This window comes from Scyliorhinus canicula, chromosome 5 (assembly GCF_902713615.1).
Source record: "Scyliorhinus canicula chromosome 5, sScyCan1.1, whole genome shotgun sequence".
NCBI lineage: Eukaryota > Metazoa > Chordata > Chondrichthyes > Carcharhiniformes > Scyliorhinidae > Scyliorhinus > Scyliorhinus canicula.
In genome coordinates this window covers 12387025-12407226 of record NC_052150.1, presented here as the reverse complement: position 1 = coordinate 12407226, position 20202 = coordinate 12387025, and the positions used below count along the sequence as shown (strand labels likewise).

The window sequence follows — 20202 nt, the reverse complement described above, 5'->3', positions numbered from 1 at the left end:
GGTTGTTATATCAACATATTATTGACCTTTATTTAGCCAATCGTGAGTGACACTCTCGAGAAAAGAGGTCAAAGTTTATGCTGGAAAAATGAAGGAACGGAGCCTGTGGGCTCTCCCTGTTTGGCTCGCCCCTGATCAAGGCCCTGTGAAGGCAGCAATAGGTAAACTCAGAGAGGCCCTCCAAGAAAAAAATAAAGATATTGCTGCCCTTTCTGCTTAATCTGAGCCCTATGCTCCCTCAGTTCCTAACTGCAGTGTAGAGTTGGCACCTTTACAGACGTGGGCCTCATATCCTGAGATTTGGGACAGGATGACTCCTGGCAAAAAGAGTGAGCTGTAGTCTTACTTGTTATTCTCCTTCCTGAGCAGAGTCCCCACGAAAACTTTAGGCCAAAGTATTTACTCTGGCATGAGCCAGAGAGAGAGATTTTATCTCAACCTATTCCGACCTCTTGCTGACTGAGTGGAGCGGAAAAAACTGGCAGCCAGCGATGGGCAGAATGATTTTGTGGGATGAGGAAGAGCTGTGAGTATTATACAACTTACATTGGCTGGATTTTCCCGCCCTGCCACAGGAACGCCACAGGCGAGCTGCGTAGAATGGAAAACTCCATTGACCTCGGGTGGGATTCCCCAGTCGCCGGGCGGATGCAGCCGGAGAATCCCGCCCAATGTCCCCAAACTTGGATATGCAGCTCTCTATTCCTTTTTGCGTTAACGTAACTGACGGAGAGATGAGGTCCCAATTCAAAATCCTGGGATACACCACTTAAAACATTTCACCAATCAAGGAACAGTGTCTTTCCCCCACCCCTAGCAAACAGTTACCAACTCACATCACAAGGCTGCCTCCAATTCCGTGTACTTCCATTTTTGCGATTAATCCCTCATATGGAACCTTATTAAATGTCTTCTTGAAACCCTTATACACAGCATCAATTGACACTCCCTATCCACCATGATAGTGATCTCAAAAAATGTAACTAGATTAGTCAGACCTATCCTTCACAAATCCATGTCGGCACTCCTTGCTTAGCAAATATTTGTCAATGCGTTGAGTCACTCTGATGACACATTCCACCAACTTCCTCCACAAATTATATTAAACCGATGGGTCTGCAGTTAACTGGTTTCTCTTTCTTACCCTTCCTAAATAATGCAGTGGCACTTACAAGTCTCCAATTCAAAGGCACAATCCCTGAATCTCGAAAGCTTTAGAAACGTTTTCGCCAACAGATGTGTAATTTCTTCACTTTTGCTGAGTGAGGAAGTTTGTGTGTCTGAACATCATGATTAGGACCCCGCACCCCACCCATTAATTACATAGATTGGCAACACTTACTGCCTCCTCTTCGGGATAAATGGCTACTACAGCCAGAAAAGAGGATTGCCAGCCCCCTCATTGCAACATCCCAGCATGGGCCTTCAGGAGAGGAGAAGAGAAAATACCAGAGAGAAAGTAAATAGTGCTCAGCATGAAAAACTGCAAAAGAACAAAGTCAACAGGATGCAAATTCACAACTGAGAGGAGAATTGATGGAACAGCCATTAATTTTCCCCTGCACTCTGAACTTACTGTGGGCACAAATCATGTGAGAAAGACTATTTATGACAAGAGTTCTGAACGCTTCCTTGGCTTTAATGTTCATGTTATGTCTTTGCATTTAGATTGGATTGTTCTGTTGATTTAATTAGCAGATCTAAAGAACTGATTTGCTCCATTCTAAAAACAGGCATCTTTGATGCAGTTATGCAAAGTCCTCGTGCCTCACAGTTGATATTAAGCATTTTATTTTGCCTGCTCTGTTTAATTGGACTATTTGATTTGTTTTTTTGTAAAATCTAGCATCTCTCAGTTCTCAGAGGTGGTTATGCCACCTATGAGATTAAAAGCAGGAAGGAGCTTTGAGCCAGAAAAGAGGATTCGCTCAAACTCTCAGCGATGCATTTTTAAGAATGGGCTTCAAGGCTTGAGCTGGAGTGAATATGAATAAAATTTGCTGCACAGTCTGAATTACCACTTCAACTTAAATTAAGGATGCGATTTCACACCCAAAAACTGTCCCGCTTTGGGTGTGTATAGCCCCACTATCAAACAACCCCACTATCAAACCGGGACTCTTTTTTTACCTCGGTCAGGAACGTCATTCCAAAATCGCACTTACCTCATGAGCCTAACTGCTCACTTAAGTGTGTGAGGGCGAGATCCAGATCGCGATATCTCGTTCAATCTCACGCATTCCAAGCGTTGCTAATCTCGCGGGAGGCCTCATTACGTCACCGAGTCGGGCGTGACGAGGCCATTCGACCACGCTCTAAAACTCTTTTCTTCCTTTTTTATTGTTAAATTTAGAGTACACAATTATTTCTTTTTCCAATTAAGGGGCAATTTAGCGTGGCCAATCCACCTAACCACATCTTTGGGTTGTGCAGGTGAGACCCACGCAGGCATTGGGAGAATGTGCAAACTCCTCACACACAGGGCCTGGGGCCGAGATCGAACCCGGGACTTCGGCGCCATGAGGCAGCAGTGCTAACCACTGTGCCACTGTGCCGCCCAAGTTAATTCTTCCTGAGGGTACGATATATCTGTCAGAAAGATTTCGCATTTGTTGTTTGTTCTTGATATTGCTATTTATCAGGGCCAGTGCAATGACTACGCAAACTAGACATCACCAACGACAGTAAGATTTGGGCGGTGGTCAGCATAACTACCCCTAAACAAACAGGCTTCAGCAATAGGAGTGAAAGGTCTAGATATACCCACATACACTGACAAACACTGACATACACCCACATACACTGACAAACACCCACATACACTGACAAACACCCACATACACTGACAAACACCCACATACACTGACAAACACCCACATACACTGACAAACACCCACATACACTGACAAACACCCACATACACTGACAAACACCCACATACACAGACAAACGTCCACATACACTGACAAACACCCACATACACTGACAAACACCCACATACACTGACAAACACCCACATACACTGACAAACACCCACATACACAGACAAACGTCCACATACACTGACATACATACACTGACATACATCCACATACACCCACATACACTGACATACATCCACATACACTGACATACATCCACATAAACTGACATACATCCACATAAACTGACATACATCCACATACACTGACATACATCCACATACACCCACATACACTGACATACATCCACATACACTGACATACATCCACATAAACTGACATACATCCACATAAACTGACATACATCCACATACACTGACATACATCCACATAAACGGACGTACATCCACATACACTGACGTACATCCACATACACTGACATACATCCACATACACTGACGTACATCCACATACACTGACGTACATCCACATACACTGACATACATCCACATACACTGACATACGTCCACATACACTGACATACATCCACATACACTGACGTACATCCACATACACTGACGTACATCCACATACACTGACATACATCCACATACACTGACATACATCCACATACACTGACGTACATCCACATACACTGACATGCATCCACATAAACTGACATACGTCCACATACACTGATATACATCCACATACACTGACGTACATCCACATACACTGACGTACATCCACATACACTGACATACATCCACATACACTGACATACATCCACATACACTGACATACATCCACATACACTGACGTACATCCACATAAACTGACGTACATCCACATACACTGACGTACATCCACGTACACTGACATACATCCACTAACACTGACATGCATCCACATACACTGACATACATCCACATACACTGACATACATCCACATACACTGACATACATCCACATACACTGACATACATCCACTAACATACATCCACTAACACTGACATACATCCACATACACTGACATACATCCACATACACTGACGAACATCCACATACACTGACATACATCCACATACACTGACATACATCCACATACACTGATGAACATCCACATACACTGTATACATCCACTAACATACATCCACTAACACTGACATACATCCACATACACTGACATACATCCACATACACTGACATACATCCACATACACTGACATACATCCACATGCACTGATGAACATCCACATACACTGACGTACATTTAGATTAACACAGATTTACATGTCAGTCTTCCCTAAAATTTCAACTTGTATTCCTCATTCTGTTTATGTGACGGTTTTACACCTTTGTACATCTACATGTCTATGTCTACAGCAAACCAGTAAATAACACCGAAAAACATAATTTAATCTAGCCCACTCTATAGTAATGATTATTGATTGCGTAAATTGCACATAAAATTATCTCATAACTGTTGCAGGAACACATAGAGGGAGATTACCCAACCCTTCCTGCCAGCAGGACCTTCCGCTCCGCCGGAGCCAACCCCCACTGTAGGTTCCTCGACGACAGGACAGGCAAGCCATGCAAAACGCCACAGACTTCGGCGGGAACGGAAAGTCCTGCTGGTGGCCAATGGCGAACTGCCTTCCCTGTGGGAAAGAACACCACGGGGAGGCTAGAAACTTACAACCACAGAATTGCGAGTCGAGGGTGGGGGGCTGACGGGGGGTGTGCGCCTCATACTCTTGCCCCAACTTTGCTATTTATTTGTAAGTAAAGAAGTTCCTACATCTATAGCCTGTATAATAATATCTACCACTTTGTAGAGAATTGTCTAGCATTGCAGAAGGCTATTTTATATCCGGTATGCTGATTACGGAAGTATTAGATTACACCTCTGCAAGGCCAGACTATAAAAACAGAGTGCAACTTTTGAACTGTAGGGGACACAAGTCTGCCAGTATGGAAACAGTTGTTGGACTGCTGAGAGAGAATGTATTGCAACTATGGAGTTGTAAAACTATGGTTCAGTGAGTTAGGATTATTGTACTCCCAATAAGTACCTGGGCAGAGCTACTCTTGTATGGTGCTCTTATGTAGCATAAAGATTTTAGAACATTAACAATGAGGGTAAAAGTGAACAGTAAACCAGAAAATTACAAGCGGCTATTTTAGAGGGACAAGTGAAAGCCATGATGGGCCCATTAGCCGCGGGTGGCAAATCGCATCATCGCTGCAAAATATCGCGAGAGGCCAGAAATGGGATTTGCCTGGCAGGATTTCAGATTGTGATCTTCCCAGGTCCTCTCTGATGACACACTCAGGTTCACGCCCTGGAAGCACATGAACCTGATTAACATGAATTTGAATGCATCAGCATCTACTTAGCGGGCTTAATGTTGCATCTGCTGCCATCATTGAATCGTCCCACCTGCCAGCCGGTGGCAAGTCACGACTGCTTTTTTAAAGGCAGGAACCAGATGCCCCGACCTCCCTGAGAGGGAGGAAAGAGGTGAGCACCACTGTCTCCAATGAGCATCTGGGAGTCCAAGGGGACAGAGGCCGCTGAGCAGCTCTGTGGGGGGTTGGAGGAGTTGTTGGGGGGGAGATACTATGGCTGATATCCTGTTACACCCCCCTTGCAGTTGGGACGTTCCCTTGTCTGTGAACAAGTAGTTTTTTTCTCTTCTTTAATAGGTGATGGGTGTGTGCTGGAGGAATATGGACCCTTGGCTGGGTCCTGGTCCTTTTTTATCCTGTGACCTTTAGCTCCTGGTAGTTTTCTCTCTTTTGTTTCACCCTGTTTCCTCCCTGTTGGGAGGCACTGACAGCACTGACCATACTCCGAATCTATAGCTGCTGGTCCTCTCTACAAATACGTGAACTGATGATCTTTCTGTTATGTACCGCACTGAGGTATATGTATAACATCCCTTTAGAAAACTGGGTTCTCGCATATTTTCTTTGTATTTTTCCTTTCTTGTTATGGGTGGAAAGAATCCATGATTGGTTCCTGCAGAGGTGCAGATGGGTCTGTTATCTGCGGAGAGGAGGTTGCAGTGTGTCATTGTTGCCACTGGGTGCTATTGCAGTTGAGGGAGATGTGTTCTGATGCGCACCCGAACGTGGCACAAAATATTTATCCTGAACTCTTGTGGTCGTTGCGGCAATCACCGTGTGGGAAGGTGTGCACCGTTTTACCATGTTTCCTTTTCTCCCTTGTTCTCTGGTGGTGCGTACGGAGGCACCAAGTTGAGTCTAATGATTGTATTGAGCCGGCTATATTGCTGTTCTCCTGTCTGTATCCATAATGGTTGAGACTTTGCTGAGCTATATCATTCCTGTGGTTTTGTTGCATTTTTGGCTAAAATGTAAAACGGCAATAAAAATACGAAAATGCTTCCTGATTTTGCTTCTGAATGCCTAGCTGGTTCTGGATTTCAGAAGAACTAGTTTCCCTATATCTACAGAGACCGCAATTAGATCATCCCTCAATGTTCTAAACTCATCTTTATGTAACTTGTCCTCAAACCCTGGTACCCCCCCTCAAAGGCTAAAGTATCCTTCCCGAGACTCCAAAATTGAATGGTGTGCCCCAGTCGGGGCTCTTGACAAAGATCTTTGAGCAACTAAAGCATCAAGTTCTCACAAGAAAGCAAATGTTTGTGGACTTCAATTAATTTGAGAAGTTTAGATTGAGACTACAAATTCTGTTATAGATAATATAGATTGTGATTAGAGCAAGTTATTGGAGCACTAAAAGGGTTAATGTAAGCTTTGGTTTTCTTACTAATAATCCAATTTATAAAATGCAAAGATTGCGACAGCAGTGATTTCACTGCATAACAATCAAGAATTCGCATCGCATTTCGGTGGCAAAATGGGGGAAATTTCCTTGCAAATGTCAAAGATTAAAACAATTTCTTGTTACTGTGCCCTTGCAGGAGATCCATAATGCTATACAACTTAAGTTAATACACCATGAAAGTGATAATACATTTTTAATACAGTACTAAAACATTTACAGTAAAGCAACAGTTTTCCAAAATGCTCTACACTAAAGTTATAATACTGTTTAACTAGATCTCATTAAATATTTATACTTAATTGAAGCAAACTGCACACAGTCTGGGCCATATCTATACTTATCATGGTGACCTTTAGCAAATAGATAATGGTTGGATTATGAAGCCATCAGAAATCCATTCTGCATAATAATGCTTTTGAATGCTTCTTGTCTTTACACACATTTTAATGGAAACGTTTTTCTGTTTTAAAAAAAACTCAGGATCAAGCTCTCTGTGAAGTTCACGTATGAACACTTAAGTGTGTTTGTACCAAATTCCTGTGAGCACTGTATATTTTAAGCATGTTAATGCCTGTTTAAAACACATGGAGAGTACATTAAGCATTTGTATCTGAAGCTCTACATATTTTTTAATATAAATTTAGAGTACCCAATTTTTTTTTTTCCAATTAAGGGGCAATTTAGCGTGGCCAATCCACCTAACCTGCACATTTTTGGGTTGTGGGGGTGAAACCCATGCAGACACGGAGAGAATGTGCAAACTCCACACTGACAGTGACCCAGAGCCAGGATTCGAACCCGGGTCCTCAGCGCATCAGTCCCAGTGCTATCCACTGCGCCACATGAAGCTATACATATTATGGATATGCTCCGGGTAGTAGTTATGCTGCTGGACCAGTAATCCAGATATCTCCACTAATAATCTGGAGAATTGAGTTCAAATCCCACCATGGAGGTTGGGGAGTTTCAATTCAGTTAATTAAATCGATTGGGGAAACAATTAGTATCGGTAATGGTAACCATGCTGTCCAGATAAGAAACCAACTGGTTCATTCATGTCCTTTGTGGAAAGAAAGTTTACGTAGTCTGGTCTACATGTGACTAAATGTGTTGACACTTGATTAGCCTCTGAAATGATTTGCTGACCCATGCCATTGTAATTAATTGCTACAATCGACTACAATGGTTCAAGAGGGTGACTCTTCCCATCACCACCTTCTCAAGGGCAATGAGCGGTGGCCAATAAATGCCAGCCTTGCCAGAGACACCCACATCCAGGGCATGAGTAAACTTTTTTTTATTTAAAAAAAATAAAAAAATTTAGAGTCCCCAAATACTTTTTTCCAATTAAGGGGCAATTTAGCGTGGCCAATCCACCTACCCTGCACATCTTTGGGTTGTCGGGGTGAGAGCTACGCAACCACGGGGAGAATGTGCAAACTCCATACAGACAGTGACCCAGAGCCGGGATCGACTCTGGGACTTTGGCGCCATGAGGCAGCAGAGCTAACCCACTGCGCCACCGTGCTGGCCATGAGTAAACATTTTTTAAAAGTTTTAATTGAGGTTATTGAAAATAAAATGGTACCATTTCTGTCTGACTGATATTTATGAAGCTCCAGCAGAGCAAAATGTTGTCCAGCAAAATGCTTATTCATTCACTCTGTCTCTTTTTCTCTTGGAGGGTATTGGAGGGTAATTCATTTAAATCCATTGAAGCTTTGGTGCACCTGAATTATAAAAGTGTGTGCAAGTGAAAATCCAGGGGCTGGCCTGCCTACCACCTTCCTGTTGCCACTAAACTGTCCCTCATTTTACAGGGGGTGTAGTGGAAGTGTTGGGCAGGCCACCAGCCAATGGGTCTATTGAGGCCCTTAGGTGGCCAGTGAATTGCCACTTAAGCGTTTCATCCTGCCACCACCACAATTTAATCCATTACAGGAAGAGGCCCACATCCTGAGGGAAGCATGGCAGCTTTAACTACACAGCAGGTTAGGGCAGCACGGTGGCCTAGTGGTTAGCACAACCGCCTCACGGCGCTGAGGTCCCAGGTTCGATCCCGGCTCTGGGTCACTGTCCGTGTGGAGTTTGCATATTCTCCCCGTGTCTGCGTGGGTTTCGCCCCCACAACCCAAAAATGTGCAGAGTAGGTGGATTGGCCACGCTAAATTGCCCCTTAATTGGAAAAAATAATTGGGTAATCTAAATTTATTAAAAAAAAACTACACAGCAGGTTAACTACACAGGAGGGGGATGGGGGTGGAATCTCCTTTCTAGATTTTATAAGGCCACGAAGAATCCGCACCGAGTTAGTAGAAACAAAACTTATTTTATTTTACAATTACTATTATATACAGCTCCAGTAGCTCCCGTCTGGGTCTTCACTGGTCGGTGCCTTACTGACCGACTCTATTTGTACATAGACAGACATTATTAGAGGTCCCCGCCCCCTTATCAGGCAGCTCATATTCTGCAAGGTCCACAAGGTAGTTAATCATTCCCACCACCTCACCCATAGATAGTCGCCCATACTCCATCTGCAGCCTCTGGCGTTTCTTTAGCAGCCCCGTCTTTCGGGCATCCACATACTTCCTGTCCACCTGCAGGATTTCCTCCACTAGCTTTTCTATCTCCGCCTCCTCCGCCTTCTCCCTAGGTGCCCAAATCGAAATAAACTACCCCCTGACCACTGCCTTCAGTGCCTCCCAAACCGTACATGCCGAAACCTCCCCCATATTATTAATTTCAATATATTTTAAAAGAGCACGAGGAGAGTGGCTGGGACACAGGATAAAAGAGCTCGCGAGCAGCACGTGGCGTAGTGGTTAGCACTGGGACTACAACGCTGAGGACTCGGTTCGAATCCCGGCCCTGGGGCACTGTCCGTGTGGAGTTTGCACATTCTCCCCATGTCTGCGTGGGTTTCACCCCCACAAACCAAAGATGTGCCGGGTTGGTGGATTGACCACACTAAATTGGCCCTTAATTGGAAAAAAAAATTATTGGTAATTAATTGGTAATTATTAAAAATAAATAAAAGAACGCGAGGAAAGCGGTGGGGTCACAGGATAAAAGTGCGAGGAGAGCAGTGGGATCACAGTGAAAGACCCCAAGAAGAGCGGCAGGGACACAGTAAAAGAAGACGAGGAGATGGTGCTGAGCCGCTTTCTTGAACTGCTGCAGTCCAGGTATTGTAGGAACATCCACAATGCTGATAGGAAGGGGGTTCCAGGATTTTGATCAGTGAAGGAATGGCAATATAGTTCCAGGGCAGGATGGTGCGTGGCTTGGAGGGGAACTTGCAATGGGTGGTGTTCCTATACATCTGCTGCCTTTGTCCTTCTAGGCGGTAGAGTTGTGGGTGTGGAAGGTGCTGTCAAAGGAACCTTGGTGATGCAGATGGTACTCAATGCTGCCAATGTGTATCGGTGGTGGAAGGAGTGAACGTTGAAGGTGGTGGATGCCAATCAAGTGGGCTTCTTGAGTGTTGTTGGAGCTGTACTTATTCAGAACAGTGGAGAGTTTTCCATCACTCTCCTGATTTGTGCCTTGTAGATGGTGGACAGGCTTTGGGGATTTCCATCACTCTCCTGATTTGTGCCTTGTAGATGGTGGACAGGCTTTGGGGAGTCAGGATGTGAAATATTGTCTGCAACATTCCCAGCCTCTGACCTATCTTGTAGCCACAGTATTTGTATGGCTGGTCCAGTTTATTTTCTGGTCAGTGGTAACCCCCAGGGTGTTGATGTTCTCTTCCAGTAATTTATTCCATAATTTAATCCTGTATTAGCATACGTTCAATAAGTTTGATTTGCCAACCTGTTTAACTATGGCCATTATTAGCCTCTGTCAGATTCACCATAACCACTCCAGTGTTCTCTGACACCTTTTCTAAAGGCCTTATAAATCTAATCCCATGCTTCGCTTCATTATCAGCAATAAAAGTTGCCAACTATTCTTGGCATTCACTTCATTTTAGCCCATCTGTTACTGCCATCCCATTCATACCGACTTACCGTGGACGGCGCGGTAGCACAGTTGCTTCACAGCAGCAGGGTCCCACGTTCGATTCCCGGCTTGGGTCTCTGTCTGTGCGGAGTCTGCACGCTCTCCCCGTGTCTGCGTGGGTTTCCTCCGGATGCTCCGATTTCCTCGCACAATCCAAAGATGTGCAAGTTAGGTGGGTTGGCCATGCTAAATTGCCCTCAGTGTCCAAAACGGTTGGGTGAGGTATGTGGATGGGGCAGAGATGTGGGCTTAGGTGGCGTGCTCTTTCCAAGGATCGGTGCAGACTCGATGGGCCGAATAGCCTCCTTCTGCCCTGTAAATTCTATGATTCTATGATAATCCTGCCTAGGTTGCCAACACTTACGAAGAGAATGTTCAATGTATCCTCTAGGATGGTGATTCTCATAGTGTGGTCCACACACAAAGTCTTATAGGGATCTGTGGGCTGGTCCAAAATGCAAACAATTGAAACTGAAGGCATTAGGCGAGAAAGGTTTGACAGACCTTTTGCTCCTGGTACAGAAACAGGCCATTCAGCCCAACTGCTCTGTCCCAGTGTTTCTGCTCCGAATGAGCCTCCTCCCACTTCCTTCATCTAAGCCTAGTCTCAAAAGCTACCAGCTTGTGTTTCAGAATTCTGAAACCCAAAAATGATTTGACTGTTTCGCCGGCCGGAAAACGAGGCTGGCGGGACGGACAATCCCGCTCCCAGTTGTCTGCAATTGTTTTCAACAGGCCCCACAACTCATAAACCCCCCCCCCTAGGCACTGCAACAGCCCTGGACCCACTGAATCAATGCTGCCAAACTGCAAGGGGTGGACGGTGAGCCCAAGGCGTTCTTTAATTTTGAAAACATTTCTAGCGGCGAGTGTTGCGAGGGTCTGGGGAGTCAGAGACAGGCAAATGTAACTCAGTGACTGGCTGATGTGTCCGGAGTGCCGGAAAATCCAAGAGGTCACACGGCTGGGGTGGGAAAGTGCATGGTGGCTTCAGGCTTTGCTGTGTGCGGGGCAGCATGGTGGCGCAGTAGGTTAGCCCTGCTGCCTCACGGCGCTGCGGTCCCTGGTTGGATCCCGGCTCTGGGTCACTGTCCGTGTGACTGCCCCCCCCCCCCCAAAAAGATGTGCTGGTTAGGTGGATTGGCCAACTAAATTGGCCCTTAATTGGGAAAAATGAATTGGGTACTCTAAATTTAAAGAAAAAAAAAGACTTTGCCGTGTGTCGTCCCCTAACGCTGGCGACTCTGCTTTGCAGATACTGGCAACTAGACCAAATGTCGAGGACATGGACTGATTACTATGTGTGTGTCTTTGTTACAGAGGGTGAAGCATTTGGTATATAGGGTATAGAGCACTTGAGAAAACTGCAGGTGTGAGTGAGTGATTACTATGAATGAGTTGAAAATGTGTGCTTTTGCATCACAGCGTTAGTTTGGTATGTTTTATGTCTCAGGTATGTATTTATATCCCATTCACACACTTGTGGTTTGGTGTTCTAATGCTATTTTGTATCATGCAGAAAATTCTGAAATCCAGAAAGGCCTTGGTCCCAAACATTCCTGACTGGAGAGGTCACTTTGCAGTAAAATGACCTCCTTTTCAAACTGTAACATTCCCTTGTTAGATCACAGCTGAAGGGCTGTGCCCAGTTCTGGTCACTGGGACGTTAGGCAGGCAATTAGACAGTTTAAGGCATCGGGTGGGTTTCTCCGTCCCACCACACCAAATTTCTGCCCATTCAGAGAATTCAGCCCATTACATCTGCTGGTACATGTAGAGGACATGAGCTTTCAGTAGCTTCCCTCCCCCATATAGCAGTAATTCAATCTCTGAAGCCTGTGTACAGCAGCGCCACAGGACTGTGTTTCTATTGTCAGTCGACTGAATTATGAGGGGAAAATGGGAAATCATAAACTCGAAATGAGATGATTAAAGTAGACTTCATATGTGATGATAAAACATAAATCCTGTAGACTACGTTACATAAAACTGTTACAGGAGAACAGGAGAGCAAAGGCTGGCATTATCAAAATGCAGATTTACACGCAAAGAGCCATTAATGTGTAGAGTAGACATTTGGGTCGATTAATGAAGGCAAGAACCTTGAAATTACTTAAGTAGCATGATGGGAAGGAATGTAGGTTACTTTTTGGATGAATGAGTTAGAATGGTCAAATGGTCATTCTCATCCTGACCTAACTTGTAATTTGAGTGTCTTAATTGGATACTTTAATATATTCTCTGCTGACTGATGATTCCTGATGTTTGGAGTGGAGTCTGACTGAGCAGTTCCATCGTCCTGGGTGAAAGTGTGTGTTCAGTGATTCCCAAGGGGAGAAAAGATATTGCCACACACACTGACTGAAAGGGAGATTTTTTGTCCCACATGTTAAGCTATTACAATTGGAAAGAGATTACCTGTACTGTATTAGCAAGCTTTGCATCTCACTTCTAAACTTACTGAATGTATTTATTTATTTTTTTAAATTAAAAGGCGCCTTTCACATCCTCAGGATTTTCCAAAATGTCATGACCACTGAATTTTGCAAGATGATTACGGGCAGGATTTTACAGCCCCTCACCCCCTCCGGCAGGCCATTTAAAGTGCCGTTTACTTTGGTAGGACCGTGATATCCTGACAGACGGGAGGAGGCCTTAAAATGCACTTTTTTAAAAAAACATTAAAGTACCCAATTCATTTTGTTTTCAATTAAGGGGCAATTTAGCATGCCCTATCCACCTACTCTGCACATCTTTGAGTTCTGTGGGTGAGACCCACGCAGACACGGGGAGAATGTGCAAACTCCACACGGACTGTGACCCGGGCCGGGATCAAACTTGTGCCCTCGGTGCCATGAGGTAGCAGTGCTAACCACTGCACCATCATGTCGCTTGGAAAGGAATGCATAACTAGAATTCCGGTCGAACACCTCAGTTCCACGAAGCACCCATGTTATCTCAGCCTGCCCTGGAGAGAGAAACTCAAATAGAAACTGAGAAGTGAGGGAGAGGGGATCTAATGATCTGGGCCTTACTGGAGAGAATTGGATCTGGAAGGTTGTTGAAGGACACTTGAAGTTAAAACCTGGTGTGGCAGGGTGTAGTGAACCACTGCTGGAGAGCCAATGTGACTTTGATATTGTCCCATTAATGTTACACATCTGCCAGAGGCCTGTCGTAGAATAAAAGTGTTTGATAAGGCATATTTTGGTTGCGTTAGTTATTGCAACATGTACTTTTTCATTAGTTTGATATACCAGTTGCTTGTTAATTGATATTTGATCTACGTTGATTTTAGTTTGTTACAATAAAATCGTTAAAGGTGAAATCATATCCGTTGGTTTATTTATGTGGGTGTTATGGCTGATCCACCAATGAACTCCATTTTAAGTGTAATATAGGGAAGGTAGTAGCCAGACTGCGGACAGCAAGATCCCACAATGAGCAATGTGATTCATGGCCAGATAATCAGTCTTTCCATTGTTGGTTGAGGAAGGGAAGTTGGCTTGGACATCGGAACGCTGCAGCCCTGCTTCAAATAATGCTGTCAGATCTTTTGATAACCACCTGAACATACAGACACTGGTCCCTCATTCAAAAGATAACACCAATGGCTTTGTAGCACTCCCTTGTAGTCTCATCTGTGGAATGTGTGCTCAAATCTCTGGAATGAGAAAGAAAGATCAGTGAGCCAAAGTTGACACCTATATACTTTGTAAAAAATGCATGTTGGAGCCATACTCAGGAAACTGGGCATGTTGCCCCGTGAGATTTTGCCCATTAAAATTAATGGGTGGAAACGCATTAGGGCATTGCCAGGATTCCCAACATACGATCCTGGCACAGAGCTTCTTACCAAAGCCAAAATGTCAGCCAAGTGTCCTCACCAAGGAAGAAAATTTCACACACACACACACACACACGTTCTCAGCTGCTGAAGTCAGAGAAGCTAAGGACTGGAACTCCAGCTTTGATGCACATTCCTGTGTAAAAGCTGCCATATTGTGTGTCATGCTTCTTTCGCAGAGGAGGTGATTAAAGGCGCATCATCTGTCTAAACAAACTGTGTTTGGAAATTGGTGACAAACACGCTGCAACACTTGCCCGTTCCCTCTAAAGATTGCAAGATTTCAGTTTGGAAATAAATCCAGTGACAAAATGTATCCACAAATTCTGTCAAACGGAACACCTTCACATCTCGCAGAATTAATGGTTGCTGATCTGGCAGACTGGAGTCTCTTTTCAGGTTGCCTTGAGGCTGGCTTACAAAAAAGACAAGGAAAAAGTGAGAATGTCCGATTCTCTGAAGAAGACTCATACAGACTGAAAACGTTAACTCTGGGTTCGATTGGGCGGCATGTGGCGCAGTGGTTAGCACTGGGACTGCGGTGCTGAGGACCCGGGTTCGAATCCCGGCCCTGGGTCACTGTCCGTGTGGAGTTTGCACATTCTCCCCATGTCTGCGTGGGTTTCACCTCCACAACTCAAAGATGTGCAGGGTAAGCGGATTGGCCGCGCTAAATTGGCCCTTAATTGGGGAAAAAAAAATAATTGGGTACTCTAAATTTATAAAAAGAGAAAAAAAAACTCTGGGTGCAATTTAGCAGCCTCGTCTTGGTGTCAGGACGAAGCCATTGATTCTCACTAGAGGCCTCGCCCTCACTGAGCATGATCCAGATCTGCATATTTAAATGAGCCATTAGACACATTTAATGATGTGTTTGCAGGATTCTCCCGGCACGGGCATAACGGCCGTGCCTGGGCGACCTCGCCAAGGCGCTGTGCAGTACACCTCCAGTGGGTGGAGGTGGGAGCTGAAGGGCCGGGTGGGAAGATATCGGGGCAGCCGGACAAAATGGTGCCCTGATCTGCGAGGAGCCTTTCCTGCTGGGCGCGCCAAGGAGAGGAACTCCTCGATGCCAAAACAAAGGGCAAAATGCGGTTGAATAGCAGGGTGTATCTCGGTGCTATCACCACCAAGAAAAACCCGCTCAACGCTCCCAGAACCTGGGATAGATTTTTCTTCCTTTGAATCGTGCCCTCGGTTTCTCTCTCCACAGACGCTGCCAAACCCGCTGAGCTTTTCCAACATTTCTGTTTTTATGTCTGATTCTCAGTTGAGCAACAAAATGGCATCACTCCCATTCATTGACTCCATCTACACCTCCCGCTACCTGGGGAAAGCGGGCAGCATAATCAAAGACCCCTCCCACCCGACTCACTCACTCTTCCAACTTCTCCCATTGGGCAGGAGATACAAAAGTCTGAGAACACGCACGAACAGACTCAAAAACAGCTTCTCCCCACTGTTACCAGACTCCTAAATGAGCCTCTTATGGACTGACCTCATTAACACTACACCCCTGTATGGTTCACCCGATGCCGGTGTTTATGTGTTTACATTGTGTACGTTGTGTTGCCCTATTATGTATTTTCTTTTATTTCCTTTTCTTTCCATGTACTTAATGATCTGTTGAGCTGCTCGCAGAAAAATACTTTTCACTGTACCTCGGCACTCATGACAATAAACAAATCCAATCCAATCCGACCCAATCGTGGAGCCACCCATTTTAGGGAAAGGGTAGGGGGGGCGACAGCAAGAAAACAATTAATGGCAATTCTTCCACTCTGCAAAGCTTCTCTTTGTTCAAAATTCATCACGGTGCTATTGATTTCAGCAGTAACACAACCTGGAGAAGACCGTATGGTGTCTGCGAGATGAGTGATATAGGAAATGACAGAGACAGGACAGGAGTTAAAAATGAAGCTACAAATTAAGTGAAGTTGAAATGCAAACGACTTCCCTTGAAATCAAGGCAGCGAGTCTGCCACCAAGGAGCCCTTGCAATATTGCGGTCAATGGGAATTGTACAGAAAAGTCTCCGCTGGATGGAGACATACTTAGCACAAAGGAAGACTGTCATTGGAAGCCAAGCATCTCAGCCCGAGGACACCATTGCAGGAGTTCCTCGGGGGAGTGTCCTCGGCCCAACAATCTTCAGTTGCTTCATCAGTGACATTCCTTTCAACATAAGGTGAAGTGGGGGTGTTCGCTGATGACTTCAGAATGTTCAGTACCATTTGTGACCCCCCAGATACTGAAGCAGTTCATGTCATATGTTGCACGACTTGGACAAGATTACGGTTTGGACTGATAAGTGGCAAGTAACATTAGCACCACACAAGTGCCAGGAAATGAGCATCGCTAACAAGAGAGACTCTAACCATCTCCCCTTGACATTCAATGACATTATCATTGCTGAATCCCCCACCAACAACATCCTGGAGGTTGACATTGATCAGAAACTCAACTGGACGAGCGATACAACTACAGTGTGCACAAAAGTAGGTCAAAGGCTGGTAATTTTATGGTGAGTAACTTGCCTCCTGACTCCACAAGCGTGTCCCGCATCTACATCGCACAAGTCAGGAATACACTCCACTGGCTTGATGAGTGCAGCTCCATCCACTCAAAAGAAGCTCAACAACATCCAGGACAAAGCAATCCACTTTGCAAACATCCGATTTACCGGCAAGTTGCCCTTCAAGCCACATTCTGTTCTGACGTGTAAATATATCATCTTTCCTTGATTGTTACGATTGTTACGAGGTCAAAATCCTCGAGCACCCTTCCTAATGTACTGGGGCTGTACCTACACCAAACACCCCATGGCGGCTCAAGACGGCGGCTTGCCACCTCCTGTAGGGAAGGGCATTAATTCCTGGCCTAGCTCGTGTCACCCGCATTCTGTGAATCAATTTTAAAAATCAAGAAAAATGCTGATCCCTAATTTAACTGCAGTATGATGTAGTCATCCTTTGAAAAACATCAAACATTAGTCACTTTGCTAGAAAGCCACCTTAAAGCACATTTTTCCAGTGACTGCAGAAACAATTTTGTGATCACATTGGAAAGCTGGGGAGCTCAGAACACTCAAATCGGAGCAACATGACAAATAAATGACACAGTGTATGGAAAGTATTATCTGAAAACAATGACCATAGGTGGAGTTCATTGGGCTTCCGGACGTGCTTTGCAGTACAGTTATAAACAGATATCCCTGCTTTGTGCTCCAGAACTGCACTGGTTTCTCTCTCTGTCTGCTCACCGTTGCCTCTGGAGTCTCCTGTGGATCTATCCTTGGTCCCTTCCTGTTTCCCATCTACATGCTGCCCCTCAGCAGCATCATCGGAAAATTAATGGGCAGTGTGTAGGCTGACGTCTACCTCACGGCCACCTCTCGCAATACCTCTGATTTGTCATGCTGATATCCGTCACTAGGTGAGCAGAAATGTCCTCCAATTAAATGTTACAAAGACCAATGCCTTCAGCCCCCACAGAACTCCATTTCCGTAGAACCATAGAAATCCCACAGTGCAGAAGGAGGCCATTCGGCCCATCAAGTCTGCACCGACCCTCTGAAAGAGCACTCTACCTAGGCCCACACCCCCGCCCTATCTCCGCAAACCCCACCTAACTTGCAGACCTTTGGACACTGAGGGGCAATTCTATCATGGCCAATCCACCTGACCTACATATCTTTGGACTGTGGGAGGAAACTGGAGCTCCTGGAGGAAACCCACGCAGACACGGGGAGAGAGTGCAAACTTCACATAGACGGTTGCCCTGGAGTTACTAAGGACAGTTACCAAAGCTGGAATCGAACCTGGGTCCCTGGTGCTGTGAAGCAGCAGTGCTAACCACTGTGCCACCTTGCTACGCCTTTCCTAGTCGCTGACTCCATCATTCACTCTAGCCACCCCCTGAAGCTGAACTAAACTGTTTGCAAATTTCAGCTGAGCTGGGAACCCCATATTCCCTCCATTACCAAGACCACTCACTCTGTCTCCATAACGTCACTAGTATTTACCCATATTTCAATTCTTCTGCTGCAGAAATTCTCTATTATGCCTTTGTTACCACCAGAATTGACTATTCCAATGCTCTCCTGACCAGCTCTCTTCCATCCACGAGCTTGAGCTAATTCAAAACTCTGCTGCCCGTACCCTAACTGACACCAAGTCCCGTTCACCTGCCACCCTGTGCTTGCTGAATTACATTGGATCATAGTCCGGCAGTGACTCGGTTTTAAATTTTTTACCCTTGTTTCAAATCCCGTCATGGTCATATCCCTCGTTATATCCATTCAGCTATACAGCCCTCTGAAATATCTGTGCTACTCTAATTCTGACCTCCTGCACACCCCAATTTTAATCACTTCACTTTTGGCCATACTCTAAATGTCACGACAATAAGCTCTGGAATACCTTCCCTAAACCTCGCCATCTCTCAATCTTAGTTTACTCCTTTAATTCCTTAGGGCCTACATCTTGGATCAAAGATTAGGTGGATTGGCCATGCTAAATTTCCCCTCAGTGTCCAACGATAAATAAGTTAGGTGAATTGGCCGTGATCAATGCACGGGACTACGGGGAAAGGGCAGGGAGTGGGCCTATGTTGGGTGCTTTTTCGGAGGGTCGGTGCTGACTTGATGGACCGAATGGCCCCCTGCTGCACTGCAGGGATTCCATGGATTGTATGCGTTTGGTCACTTGTCCCAATATCTCCTTATGTGGCTCAGTGTCAGATTGTTCCTGCTGAGAACGTTCCTGTGAAACACCTTTCACTATTTTAAAGGCGCTATATAAATGAAAACTGTTGTGGGGTGGCTGGTTGTTGGCGGTGCTCTGGGGCGTGAGGTAGGCATCGGGATTAGTTTTGGATTGTTCTAGCAATGAAACACCAAAGATACAGTGGCCAAATTACCTCTTCTGGTGTAAACTTGAGTGGATCTGCTGGGCAAAATTGGAAAACAACAACATCTTTTTTTTTACATAAAATGAAACAATGGTTTGTACTTTCAGAAAAAGATACATACGTGCAGGTAATCTATAGGTTCCAAACATTTTGGGTTGTGGGGGTGAGACCCACGCAGGGAGAATGTGCAAACACCACACGGAGTAACTTATTCCTATCTGAGAAAACTTTCTGCGTAGATTCTGTGCTGTTTTTTGTCACGTCCCGTGAATATTTATTTCTAATTCCTTTTTGTGATCTTGTAACCCTATGAAAGAAGGTACAGATTGCTCAAATAGACCTCCGGTCGAATTGTTCGTGTTAATTTATTTCACTGCAGTTCTAGGTTTTGACTGTGCAGTCACCAAGGAGCATTCTTTTAATATCCAATTGCATTTCCAGTTAATAAATGAAGCCACCAAGGAATTAGCAGTGGGGCAGCTTTTAAAGAATCTCATTCTGCAGGCTCTTCATATCGATTGGAAGAGAAAGTTGTATTCATACTTATCAAAAACGACTTGCACAGACAGCAGATTAGCGATAAGAGGTGACCCATGGTCAGCTTTGCTACGTTGAAGCCTTGTGAGTGGAGCTAATCTTCCTCCCCGACTCCCTATAGAGTACTAATGTGTTACTGCACATTTAACAAACAC

The 20202-nt window shown here is 45.0% G+C and overlaps 1 protein-coding gene across 4 annotated transcripts in view; it reads left to right on the top strand.

The window, feature by feature from the left end:
- The window catches only part of ulk4 (unc-51 like kinase 4), a 513024-nt gene that overhangs the window by 423010 nt on the left and 69812 nt on the right, over positions 1-20202 (top strand). The window lies entirely within an intron of this gene.